Source organism: Arachis stenosperma, chromosome 3 (assembly GCF_014773155.1).
Source record: "Arachis stenosperma cultivar V10309 chromosome 3, arast.V10309.gnm1.PFL2, whole genome shotgun sequence".
NCBI lineage: Eukaryota > Viridiplantae > Streptophyta > Magnoliopsida > Fabales > Fabaceae > Arachis > Arachis stenosperma.
The window spans coordinates 94,378,950-94,390,811 of NC_080379.1; the positions used below are offsets into that span (position 1 = coordinate 94,378,950).

General features: G+C 41.6%; 2 non-coding genes across 2 annotated transcripts; both read left to right on the forward strand.

Moving 5' to 3' along the window:
• Window positions 1-1,032: 1,032 nt before the first annotated feature.
• Window positions 1,033-1,140, forward strand: LOC130970990 (small nucleolar RNA R71). The gene has a single exon (XR_009082231.1). It is a non-coding gene; the product is annotated as a small nucleolar RNA R71 (small nucleolar RNA).
• Window positions 1,141-11,355: 10,215 nt separating this feature from the next.
• Window positions 11,356-11,463, forward strand: LOC130972659 (small nucleolar RNA R71). Its single transcript, XR_009083823.1, has one exon. It is a non-coding gene; the product is annotated as a small nucleolar RNA R71 (small nucleolar RNA).
• Window positions 11,464-11,862: the final 399 nt, after the last annotated feature.

Below are 11,862 nucleotides of genomic sequence, written 5' to 3' on the forward strand. Positions count from 1 at the left end.
TTGAATACATTCTCCCTGCTATACCACCTTTAAGCCTTTGGGGAAAAGGTGCATATGGGTTCAATACCTCTTTCTTCTTCAGCTCTTCCTTGAGTATGGGTTGAAGTGTATGGCTTATTTCTTCCTGGTTTTCCTTTTGATTATCATGGAGGTGTTCTACTCCATTCATACTCCTCTCATCATTTGTGGTTATTATCTTACATTCCTCCCACCTTACTTTCTTTGTTTCTCCCCTTGGATTCTTCTCTGTGTCACTGGGAAATCCATCAGTGGGTTTGGGAATTTGTTGAGATAGATACCCTACTTGGGACTCTAATCTCTTGATGTTTTCTCCTTGGTTTTTTATATTGGCTCGCACTTCTTTCTTAAACACTTTATTGTCTTGGACTTCTCTGCATAAGTTTTCAAGTAGAGCCTCAATCTTTGAGAGTCTATCATCTGTTAGAGATGGTTGGTTGAGATTAGGTGGTTGAGAAGGTTGGTTAGGTGGGTGTTGATAGGATCTTTGTGAGGTGTGTTGGTGAGTTGCATTGTTGTTGGAATTGAGGTTGTGGCGTCTCTGATCTTGACCTTGGTCTTGTTGATTTCCCCACCCAAAGCTGGGGTGATTTCTCCATCCAAAGTTGTAAATTTAGAGTATGGATCATGGATTTGTCTAGGTGAGTTTCCAACATAGTTGGCTTACTCCCAGTCATCTTCTTCTCCTATATTCACTTCTTCTTGAGCTGGTGATGAAGTGATGGCTCCTGCAACTTGGTTTTCCTCTACCTTCTTAGTAAGATCTGCTAGCTGCATGGCGATCATCTTATTTTGAGCTAGCAATGCATCCATGTGGTTCAGCTCCATTACTCCTCTAGTGTTACTTCTTTCGGAGGCATAGAAGTAGTCGTTCTCAGCAACTGTTTCAATGACATCTATGGCTTCTTCAATAGTTTTTTTCTTGTTTAGAGAGCCTTCTGATGAATGATCTACGGCCTTCTTTGACTCATAAGAAAGACCTTCATAGAAAATGTGAAGTTGAACCCATTCATTGAACATTTCTGGTGGGCATCTTCTTGTTAAGTCCTTGAATCTCTCCCATGCTTCATAGAGAGTCTCACCATCTTGCTGCCTGAAAGTTTGTACCTCAGCTCTCAGCCTGTTGATTCTTTGAGGAGGGTAGAATCTTGCCAAAAATTTATTCACCACATCTTTCCAATTTGTTAAGCTCTCCTTTGGGAAGGATTCAAGCCATTTGGATGCCTTGTCCCTGAGTGAAAAAGGGAACAAGAGCAGCCTATAGACATCCGGGTGGACTCTATTAGACTTCACAGTGTCACAAATTCTCAGGAAGGTGGTTAGGTGTTGATTGGGGTCTTCTTGAGCACTTCCTCCAAATGAACAATTGTTCTAAACAAGGGTGATGAGCTGGGGTTTTAGTTCAAAGTTGTGGGCATGTATGGTGGGCTTCTGAATGCTACTTCCACAGTTTCCTGGATTTAGATTGATGTAGGAGCCCAGAACTCTCCTCTCTTGCCCAGCACGGTTTGCAGGGCCTTCTCTAGCATGGTTGTGAGCTTCTTCTTCATGATTGTTTTCTAAATTCTCTTCCATGTTGGGTTCAAAGTACTCTTCCTCTTCCTTAGTACCAACAATTCCTTTCCCTCTTGCTTCCCTCCTTAGTCTCCAGAGGGTCCTTTCAGATTCTGAATCGAAGAAAGTTGAAGCTCCCTCTCTTCTCCTTATCATACAACTAACAAAACACACAACAAGAGATAAAACGAAGAGATTATTCTTGTTAGAGTAATTGTTAGTGTGAGTGACACAAATTATCAAACAGTTAGTGGGTTAGTGAGCAGAATTATAATTAACAAAGAACGAAAGAGAACAGAGAGGGTAAAGGGGATGAGGAATAAACTAAACAAACTGAAGGAAATTTACTGAATAAAAAAAAACAAATAAAGAAAAAGAAAAATGCTCAATCTAGTGAACATCCAACTTAATTATTGTTGATTCAAAATCAATCCCCGGCAACGGCGCCATAAACTTGATGCATGAAAACTTGTCTCTCAACAAATTTCCCTTCGGCAAGTATACCGAATTGTCGTCAAGTAAAAACTCACAATAGAGTGAGGTCGAATCCCACAAGGATTGATTGGTCAAGCAATTTTAATTGGAAGATTATGCTAGTTGAGCTAAGTAGGATGTAGTTGAGAATTGCAGAAAAATTAAATGGCAGGAAAGTAAATAACAGAAAATGAAGTGCAGAATCTTAAATGGGGATTTGGGGCAATGAGCATGAAAATAAATGACAGAAAATAAAGAGAATGGGTAAGATCAGAAATGGGGAAATCATTGGGTTCAGGAGATGCTGCATTCTCCGAATCAATTTCATTCTCATCTCTTCCTCAATCAATGCATTCATTGATCTCCTTGGCAATCTTAAGTGATTGGATCCCAATTCCTTGGCAATCCAATCTCTTTAATCTTGAATAATTGCCCAATTCCTTGATTTAATTGCTCATGGGAAGAGATGAAGTGTGGTCACTGATTATACCACATGTATTTCCAAATCAAAGTGTTGGAAGGATTACATGTCACTATATCCGTCCAAACCCCAATTTGGTCCAACATGAGAAAGCATTTCTATCATGATCTCCTCATCCCTTTTCCAAGGCTCAGAGGAGATCCAATTATGGAGAGTTTCTTTCCCAAGATAACAATCCAATTAGATGAAGATCGAAAGCTTTCTTGTAAGATCAAGAGAAAAGAAAGAAAAAGAAGAATGAAAACTATAATTGATCCATCAAATTACAACAGAGCTCCCTAACCCAATGAAAGGGGTTTAGTTGTTCATAGCTCTAGAAATCAAAAATGGCAGAAAAGAAGAATCCATGCTAAAAGTGCAGAAAAGTAAATATACAGAGGTAGTTCTCCAAAGTACCAAGCTTCTCTATAGTTCAAAACTACTCCTATATATACTACTCCTCTTGATCTTCTAGTGAGTTCTTCAAGTCTTGGATGAGGCCTCTGGATCTTGAGTTGAAGCAGTTCTAATCTTTAGTGGGCCAAACTTGTAGAGAAGTATGAATTAGGCATGGGCGTTAGTGAGATTAACGTTAAGTGACATTTTGGGTTCGAGAACGTTAGTGGCAATCACTTTTTCCACTAACGTTCCACCCTCAAATACCTCACGTTAACTCCAACGTTAGTGGCACTAACGTGACCACTAACGTTGCCTTCTACATCTTTGCTAACGTTATTGGGACTCACTTTCCCCAATAACGTTGGCTTATACCCCTTTTGCAAGCGTTATTGGGACTCACCTTTTCCAATAACGTTGCTATGTGCCTTTTATCCCTACGTTAGAGTTCACGTTAGTGTAACTAACGTGGCTCTTAACGTGGGTATGCTTCACCTTCGAGAGCGTTAGTGACACTTACCTTTGTCACTAACGCTCCGAGTGCCTCTATTCTTCATGTTAGAGCTCAAGTTAACTAAGTTAATGTGGCTCTTAACGTGGTAGTAATGCCATCTTCCAATGTTAGTGACTAAAAGTGAGTGTCACTAACGTTGGCTCATCAATCCTCAACTCCACGTTAACTCTCAAGTTAGTGGTCTTAACGTGACCACTAACATAGGCAATGCTAGTTGATGCAACGTTAGTGACAAAGGTGAGTGTGACTAACGTTGGCGTTGTTCTTCTCTTCTACGTTAGAGTTCACGTTAACTTAGTTAACATGACTCTTAACGTAGCTCATTGCCAAGTCTTGGAACGTTAGTGGTGTTCACGTTTACCACTAACGTTGGAGTAGAACGTTAGTGGTGTTCACGTTTCCCACTAACGTTGGAGTTCTCTTTTGTCTCCACGTTAACTGCCACGTTAACTTAGTTAACGTGGCAAGTAACGTGAGCTATTGATGGCTTCGCAGGCATTATTGGTGATCACTTTTCTCATTAACGTTGCAAGCTATTTGCCATTCCATGTTAGTGTTCACGTAAACTAGATTAACGTGAGTACTAACGTGGTTCTTCCTTGCTTTCTTTGCCCTGAAATCAAGCAAATAAAGTACATCAAAGCTCTAGCCAAAGTCATGAGATTATGCATCATCAATTTATCATGCAATTCTAGCAAAATCCTCATGAAATCATATGAAATTCACAATAGTTGCTTGAATCAAGGTGTAAGTGTATTTTCATCCAAAACTTGCCTTATTCACTAAGAAAATGCATGAAACTACCCTAAAACAGTAAAGAAAAGGTCAGTGAAACTGGCCTAGATGCCTTGGCATCACCTTCCTAGCCACAGCAAAAGCTGTGATTGATGTTGACAGAGGTGAACTAGTCCTTCAATTGAATGGGGACTACCTTGTGTTTAAAGATCAAGGTTATCCTTCTGTAAACATAGAAAAGAGGCACGATAAGCTTCTCTCAATACAGAGTCAAACAAAGCCCCCACAATCAAACTCTAAGTTTGGTGTTGGGAGGCCACAACCAAACTCTAAGTTTGGTGTTGAACACCCACATTCAAACTCTAAGTTTGGTGTTGGGAGGTCCCAACAATGCTCTGAACATCTGTGAAGCTCCATGAGAGCTCATTGTCAAGCTATTGACATTAAAGGAGCACTTATTGGGAGGTAACCCAATTTTTGTTTATCTATATTTCTATTGTTCTTTTATGTCTATTAGGTTTATGATCACGTGGAGTCACAAAACAATTGCAAAAATTAAAAACAGAATCAAAAACAGCAGAAGAAACAACACACCCTGGAGAAAGAGCTTACAGGCATTTAAACGCCAGTAAAGAGCATCTGGATGGCGTTTAACGCCAGAACAGAGCATGAAGCTGGCGTTGAATGCCAGAAATAAGCAGTAGTTTGGCGTTTAAATGCCAGGATTACACCCTGAGGAGAGCTGGCGTTAAACGCCAGAAACAAGCATGGAAGTGGCGTTCAACGCCAGAAACATGATGCAGATTGGCGTTGAACGCCCAAAACAAGCATGGAAGTGGCGTTTAACGCCAGAAACATGCTGCAGTCTGGCATTAAACGCCATGATTGCATACAAAGGGCATTTTACACGCCTAAAGGGTGCAGGGATGAGAAATCCTTGACACCTCAGGATCTGTGGACTGGTGCGCGAAATTGTGATCACTACACAACTTTGCACAACTAACCAGCAAGTGCACTGGGTCGTCCAAGTAATAAACCTTACGCGAGTAAGGGTCGATCCCATGGAGATTGTTGGTATGAAGCAAGCTATGGTCACCTTGTAAATCTTAGTCAGGCAGACTCAAATGGGTATAGTGGTATACGAATAAAGCATAAAGATAAAGATAGAGGTACTTATGTAATTCATTGGTAGGAACTTCAGATAAGTGTATGAAGATGCTTTCCCTTCCGTCTCTCTGCTTTCCTACTGTCTTCATCCAATCCTTCTTACTCCTTTCCATGGCAAGCTTATGCAAGGGTTTCACCGTTGTCAGTGGCTACCTCCCATCCTCTCAGTGAAAATGTTCCTATGCTCTGTCACAGCATATGGCTAATCAGCTGTGGGTTCTCGGTCAGGCCGGAATAGAATCCATTGATTCTTTTGCGTCTGTCACTAACGCCCCGCCTGCTAGGAGTTTGAAGCACGTCACAGTCATTCAATCATTGAATCCTACTCAGAATACCACAGACAAGGTTAGACCTTCCGGATTCTCTTGAATGCCGCCATCAGTTCTCGCCTATACCACGAAGACTCTGATCTCACGGAATGGCTGGCTCGTTTGTCAGGCGAGCACTCGGTTGTCAGGCGATCAACCATGCATCGTGTATCAGGAATCCAAGAGATAAACACTAGAGCCTTGTTTGCTTGTAGAACAGAAGTGGTTGTCAGTCACTTTGTTCATAAGTGAGAATGATGATGAGTGTCACGGATCATCACATTCATCAAGTTGAAGAACAAGTGATATCTTGGACAAAGAACAAGCGGAATTGAATAGAAGAACAATAGTAATTGCATTAATACTCGAGGTACAGCAGAGCTCCACACCTTAATCTATGGTGTGTAGAAACTCCACCGTTGAAAATACATAAGAACAAGGTCTAGGCATGGCCGAATGGCCAGCCTCCCCCAAAGAGGGTTTAATCATCAAAGCATGATCAAAAGATGAAAATACAATAGTAAAAGGTCCTATATATAGAAAACTAGTAGCCTAGGGTGTACAGAGATGAGTAAATGACATAAAAATCCACTTCCGGGCCCACTTGGTGTGTGCTTGGGCTGAGCAATGAAGCAATTTCGTGTAGAGACTCTTCTTGGAGTTAAACGCCAGCTTTTATGCCAGTTTGGGCGTTTAACTCCCATTTAGGTGCCAGTTCCGGCGTTTAACGCTGTAATTTCTGAGGGTGACTTTGAACGCCGGTTTGGGCCATCAAATCTTGGGCAAAGTATGGACTATCATATATTGCTGGAAAGCCCAGGATGTCTACTTTCCAACGCCGTTGAGAGCGCGCCAATTGAGCTTCTTTAGCTCCAGAAAATCCACTTCGAGTGCAGGGAGGTCAGAATCCAACAGCATCTGCAGTCCTTTTCAGTCTCTGGATCAGATTTTTGCTCAGGTCCCTCAATTTCAGCCAGAAAATACCTGAAATCACAGAAAAACACACAAACTCATAGTAAAGTCCAGAAAAGTGAATTTTAACTAAAAACTAATAAAAATATACTAAGAACTTAACTAAAACTACTAAAAACATACTAAAAACAATGCCAAAAAGGGTACAAATTATCCGCTCATCACAACACCAAACTTAAATTGTTGCTTGTCCCCAAGCAACTGAAAATCAAATAAGATAAAAAGAAGAGAATATACTATAGACTCCAAATTATCAATGAAACTTAGCTCCAAATTAGATGAGCGGGACTAGTAGCTTTTTGCCTCCAAACAGTTTTGGCATCTCACTTTATCCTTTGAAATTCAGAATGATTGGCTTCTTTAGGAACTCAGAATCCAGATAATGTTATTGATTCACCTAGTTAAGTATGATGATTCTTGAACACAGCTACTTATTGAGTCTTGGCCGTGGCCCAAAGCACTCTGTCTTCCAGTATTACCACCGGATACATACATGCCACAGACACATAATTGGGTGAACCTTTTCAGATTGTGACTCAGCTTTGCTAGAGTCCCCAATTAGAGGTGTCCAGGGTTCTTAAGCACACTCTTTTTGCCTTGGATCACAACTTTATTTCTTTCTTTTTCTTTCTTTTTTTTTTCTTTTTTTTTCGTTTTTCTCCTTCTTTTTTTCTTGCTTCAAGAATCATGTTTATGATTTTTCAGATCCTCGGTAACATGTCTCCTTTTTCATCATTCTTTCAAGAGCCAACAATTTTAACATTCATGAACAACAAATTCAAAAGACATATGCACTGTTCAATCATACATTCAGAAAACAAAAAGTATTGTCACCACATCAAACTAATTAAGCTAGTTTTAAAGATGAATTCGAAATCCTGTACTTCTTGTTCTTTTGTAATAAAAACAGTTTTCTTTTAAGAAAGGTGATGGATTCATAGGACATTCATAACTTTAAGGCATAGACACTAAGACACTAATGATCACAAGACACAAACATGGACAAACACAAAGCATAATTTTTGAAAAACAGAAAAATAAAGAACAAGGAGATTAAAGAACGGGTCCACCTTAGTGATGGCGGCTCTTTCTTCCTCTTGAAGATCCTATGAGTGCTTGAGCTCCTCAATGTCTCTTCCTTGTCTTTGTTGCTCCTCTCTCATGATCCTTTGATCTTCTCTAATTTCATGGAGGATGATGGAGTGTTCTTGGTGCTCCACCCTTAGTTGTCCCATGTTGGAACTCAGTTCTCCTAGGGAGGTGTTCAGTTGCTCCCAATAGTTTTGTGGAGGAAAGTGCATCCCTTGGGGTATCTCAGGGATCTCATGATGAGTGGGGTCTCTTGTGTGCTCCATCCTTTTCTTGGTAATGGGCTTGTCCTCATCAATAGGGGTGTCTCCCTCTATGTCAACTCCAACTGAATAATAGAGGTGACAAATGAGATGAGGGAAGGCTAACCTTGCCAAGGTAGAGGACTTATCCGCCACCTTATAGAGTTCTTGGGCTATAACCTCATGAACTTCCACTTCTTCTCCAATCATGATGCTATGAATCATGATGGCCCGGTCTAGAGTAACTTCGGACCGGTTGCTAGTGGGAATGACTGAGCGTTGGATAAACTCCAACCATCCTCTAGCCACGGGCTTGAGGTCATGCCTTCTCAATTGAACCGGCTTGCCTCTTGAATCTCTCTTCCATTGTGCGCCCTCTTCACATATGACTGTGAGGACTTGGTCCAACCTTTGATCAAAGTTGACCCTTCTAGTGTAAGGGTGTTCATCTTCTTGCATCATGGGCAAATTGAATGCCAACCTTACACTTTCCGGACTAAAATCCAAGTATTTCCCCCGAACCATAGTAAGATAATTCTTTGGATCCGGGTTCACACTTTGATCATGGTTCTTGGTGATCCATGCATTGGCATAGAACTCTTGAACCATTAAGATTCTGACTTGTTGAATGGGGTTGGTAAGAACTTCCCAACCTCTTCTTCGGATCTCATGTCGGATCTCCGGATATTCACCCTTTTTTGAGTGAAAAGGGGACCTCAGGGATCACCTTCTTCAAGGCCACAACTTCATAGAAGTGGTCTTGATGCACCCTTGAGATGAATCTCTCCATCTCCCATAACTCGGAGGTAGAAGCTTTTGCCTTCCCTTTCCTCTTTCTAGAGGTTTCTCCGGCCTTGGATGCCATAAATGGTTATGGAAAAACGAAAAAGCAACGCTTTTACCACACCAAACTTAAAAAGGTTTGCTCGTCCTCGAGCAAAAGAAGAAAGAAGAGAGTAGAAGAAGAAGAAATGAGGAAGAAGGGAATGGCTGTTGTGTTCGGCCAAAGAGGGGGAGAAGTGGTGTTTAGGTTGTGTGAAAATGAAGGGGTGAAGAAGGGTTTATATAGGAGAGGGGGGGTCATGGTTCGGTCAAGTGAGGGTGGGTTTGGGTGGGAAAGTGGTTTGAATTTGAATGGTGAGGTAGGTGGGGTTTTATGAAGGATGGATGTGAGTGGTGAAGAGGAAGATGGGATTTGAAGGGTTTTTGGGGAAGAGGTATTGAGGTGATTGGTGAATGAGTGAAGAAAAGAGAGAGTGGTGGGGTTGGTGGGGATCCTGTGGGGTCCACAGATCCTGTGGTGTCAAGGAAAAGTCATCCCTGCACCAAATGGCATTCAAAATCACGTTTTGAGCCATTTCTGGCGTTAAACGCCGGGCTGGTGCCCATTCCTGGCGTTTAACGCCAGGTTCTTGCCCTTTTCTGGCGTTTAACGCCAGTCTGGTGCCCCTTTCTGGCGTTAAACACCCAGAATGGTGCCAGACTGGGCGTTAAACGCCCAATTGCTAGCCTCACTGGCGTTTAAACGCCAGTGGGTTCTTCCTCCAGGGTGTGCTGTTTTTCTTCCTGTTTTTCATTCTGTTTTTGCTTTTTCAATTGATTTTGTGACTTCTCATGATCATCAACCTACAAAAAACATAAAATAACAAAAGAAAATAGATAAAATATAACATTGGGTTGCCTCCCAACAAGCGCTTCTTTAATGTCAGTAGCTTGACAGATGGCCCTCATGGAGCCTCACATTTTCTCAGAGCAATGTTGGAACCTCCCAACACCAAACTTAGAGTTTGAATGTGGGGGTTCAACACCAAACTTAGAGTTTGGTTGTGGCCTCCCAACACCAAACTTAGAGTTTGACTATGGGGGCTCTGTTTGACTCTGATTTGAGAGAAGTTCTTCATGCTTCCTCTCCATGATGACAGAGGGATATCCTTGAGCCTTAAACACCAAGGATTCTTCATTCACTTGAATGATCAGTTCACCTCCATCAACATCAATCACAGCCTTTGCTGTGGCTAGGAAGGGTCTGCCAAGGATGATGGTTTCATCCATGCACTTCACAGTCTCTAGAACTATGAAATCCGCAGGGATGTAATGGTTTTCAATCTTCACCAAAACATCCTCTACAAGTCCATGAGCTTGTTTTCTTGAGTTGTCTGCCATCTCTAATGAGATTCTTGCAGCTTGCACTTCAAAGATCCCTAGCTTCTCCATTACAGAGAGAGGCATGAGGTTTACACTTGACCCTAAGTCACACAGAGCCTTCTTGAAGGTTATGGTGCCTATGGTACAAGGTATTGAAAACTTCCCAGGATCTTGTCTCTTTTGAGGTAATTTCTGCCTAGACAAGTCATCCAGTTCTTTGGTGAGCAAAGGAGGTTCATTCTCCCAAGTCTCATTTCCAAATAACTTGTCATTTAGCTTCATGATTGCTCCAAGGTATTTAGCAACTTGCTCTTCAGTGACATACTCATCCTCTTCAGAGGAGGAATACTCATCAGAGCTCATGAAGGGCAGAAGTAAGTCCAATGGAATCTCTATGGTCTCATTTTAAGCCTCAGATTCCCATGGTTCCTCATTGGGGAACTCATTGGAGGCCAGTGCACGCCCATTGAGGTCTTCCTCAGTGGCGTTCACTTCCTCTCCTTCCTCTCCAAATTCGGCCATGTTGATGGCCTTGCACTCTCTTTTTGGATTTTCTTCTGTGTTGCTTGGGAGAGTACTAGGAGGGACTTCAGTAACTTTCTTGCTCAGCTGTCCCACTTGTGCCTCCAAATTCCTAATGGAGGACCTTGTTTCAGTCATGAAACTTTGAGTGGTTTTGATTAGATCAGAGACCATAGTTGCTAAGTCAGAGGGGTTCTGCTTAGAATTCTCTGTCTGTTGCTGAGAAGATGATGGAAAAGGCTTGCCATTGCTAAACCTATTTCTTCCACCATTATTGTTGTTGAAACCTTGTTGAGGTTTCTCTTGATTTTTCCATGAGAAATTTGGGTGATTTCTCCATGAAGAATTATAGGTGTTTCCATAGGGTTCTCCTAGGTAATTCACCTCTTCCATTGAAGGGTTCTCAGGATCATAGGCTTCTTCTTCAGATGAAGCATCCTTAGTACTGCTTGGTGCATTTTGCATTCCAGACAGACTTTGAGAAATTAAATTGACTTGTTGAGTCAATATCTTGTTCTGAGCTAAAATGGCATTCAGAGTATCAATCTCAAGAACTCCTTTCTTCTGATTGGTCCCATTGTTCACAGGATTCCTTTCAGAAGTGTACATGAATTGGTTATTTGCAACCATTTCAATTAGCTCTTGAGCTTCTGTAGGCGTCTTCTTCAAATGAAGAGATCCTCCAGCAGAGCTATCCAAAGACATCTTGGATAGTTCAGAGAGACCATCATAGAAAATACCTATGATGCTCCATTCAGAAAGCATGTCAGAAGGACATTTTCTGATCAATTGTTTGTATCTTTCCCAAGCTTCATAGAGGGATTCTCCATCCTTCTGTCTGAAGGTTTGGACTTCCACTCTAAGCTTACTCAATTTTTGAGGTGGAAAGAACTTTGCCAAGAAGGCATTGACTAGCTTTTCCCATGAGTCCAGGCTTTCTTTAGGTTGTGAGTCCAACCATGTCCTAGCTCTGTCTCTTACAGCAAAAGGGAATAGCATAAGTCTATAGACCTCAGGGTCTACCCCATTAGTCTTGACAGTGTCACAGATTTGCAAGAATTCAGCTAAGAACTGATGAGGATCTTCCAATGGAAGTCCATGAAACTTGCAATTCTGTTGCATTAGAGAAACTAATTGAGGCTTAAGCTCAAAGTTGTTTGCTCCAATGGCAGGGATAGAGATGCTTCTCCCATAGAAGTCGGGAGTAAGTGCAGTAAAGTCACCCAGCACCTTCCTTGCATTGTTTGCATTGTTGTTGTTTTCGGC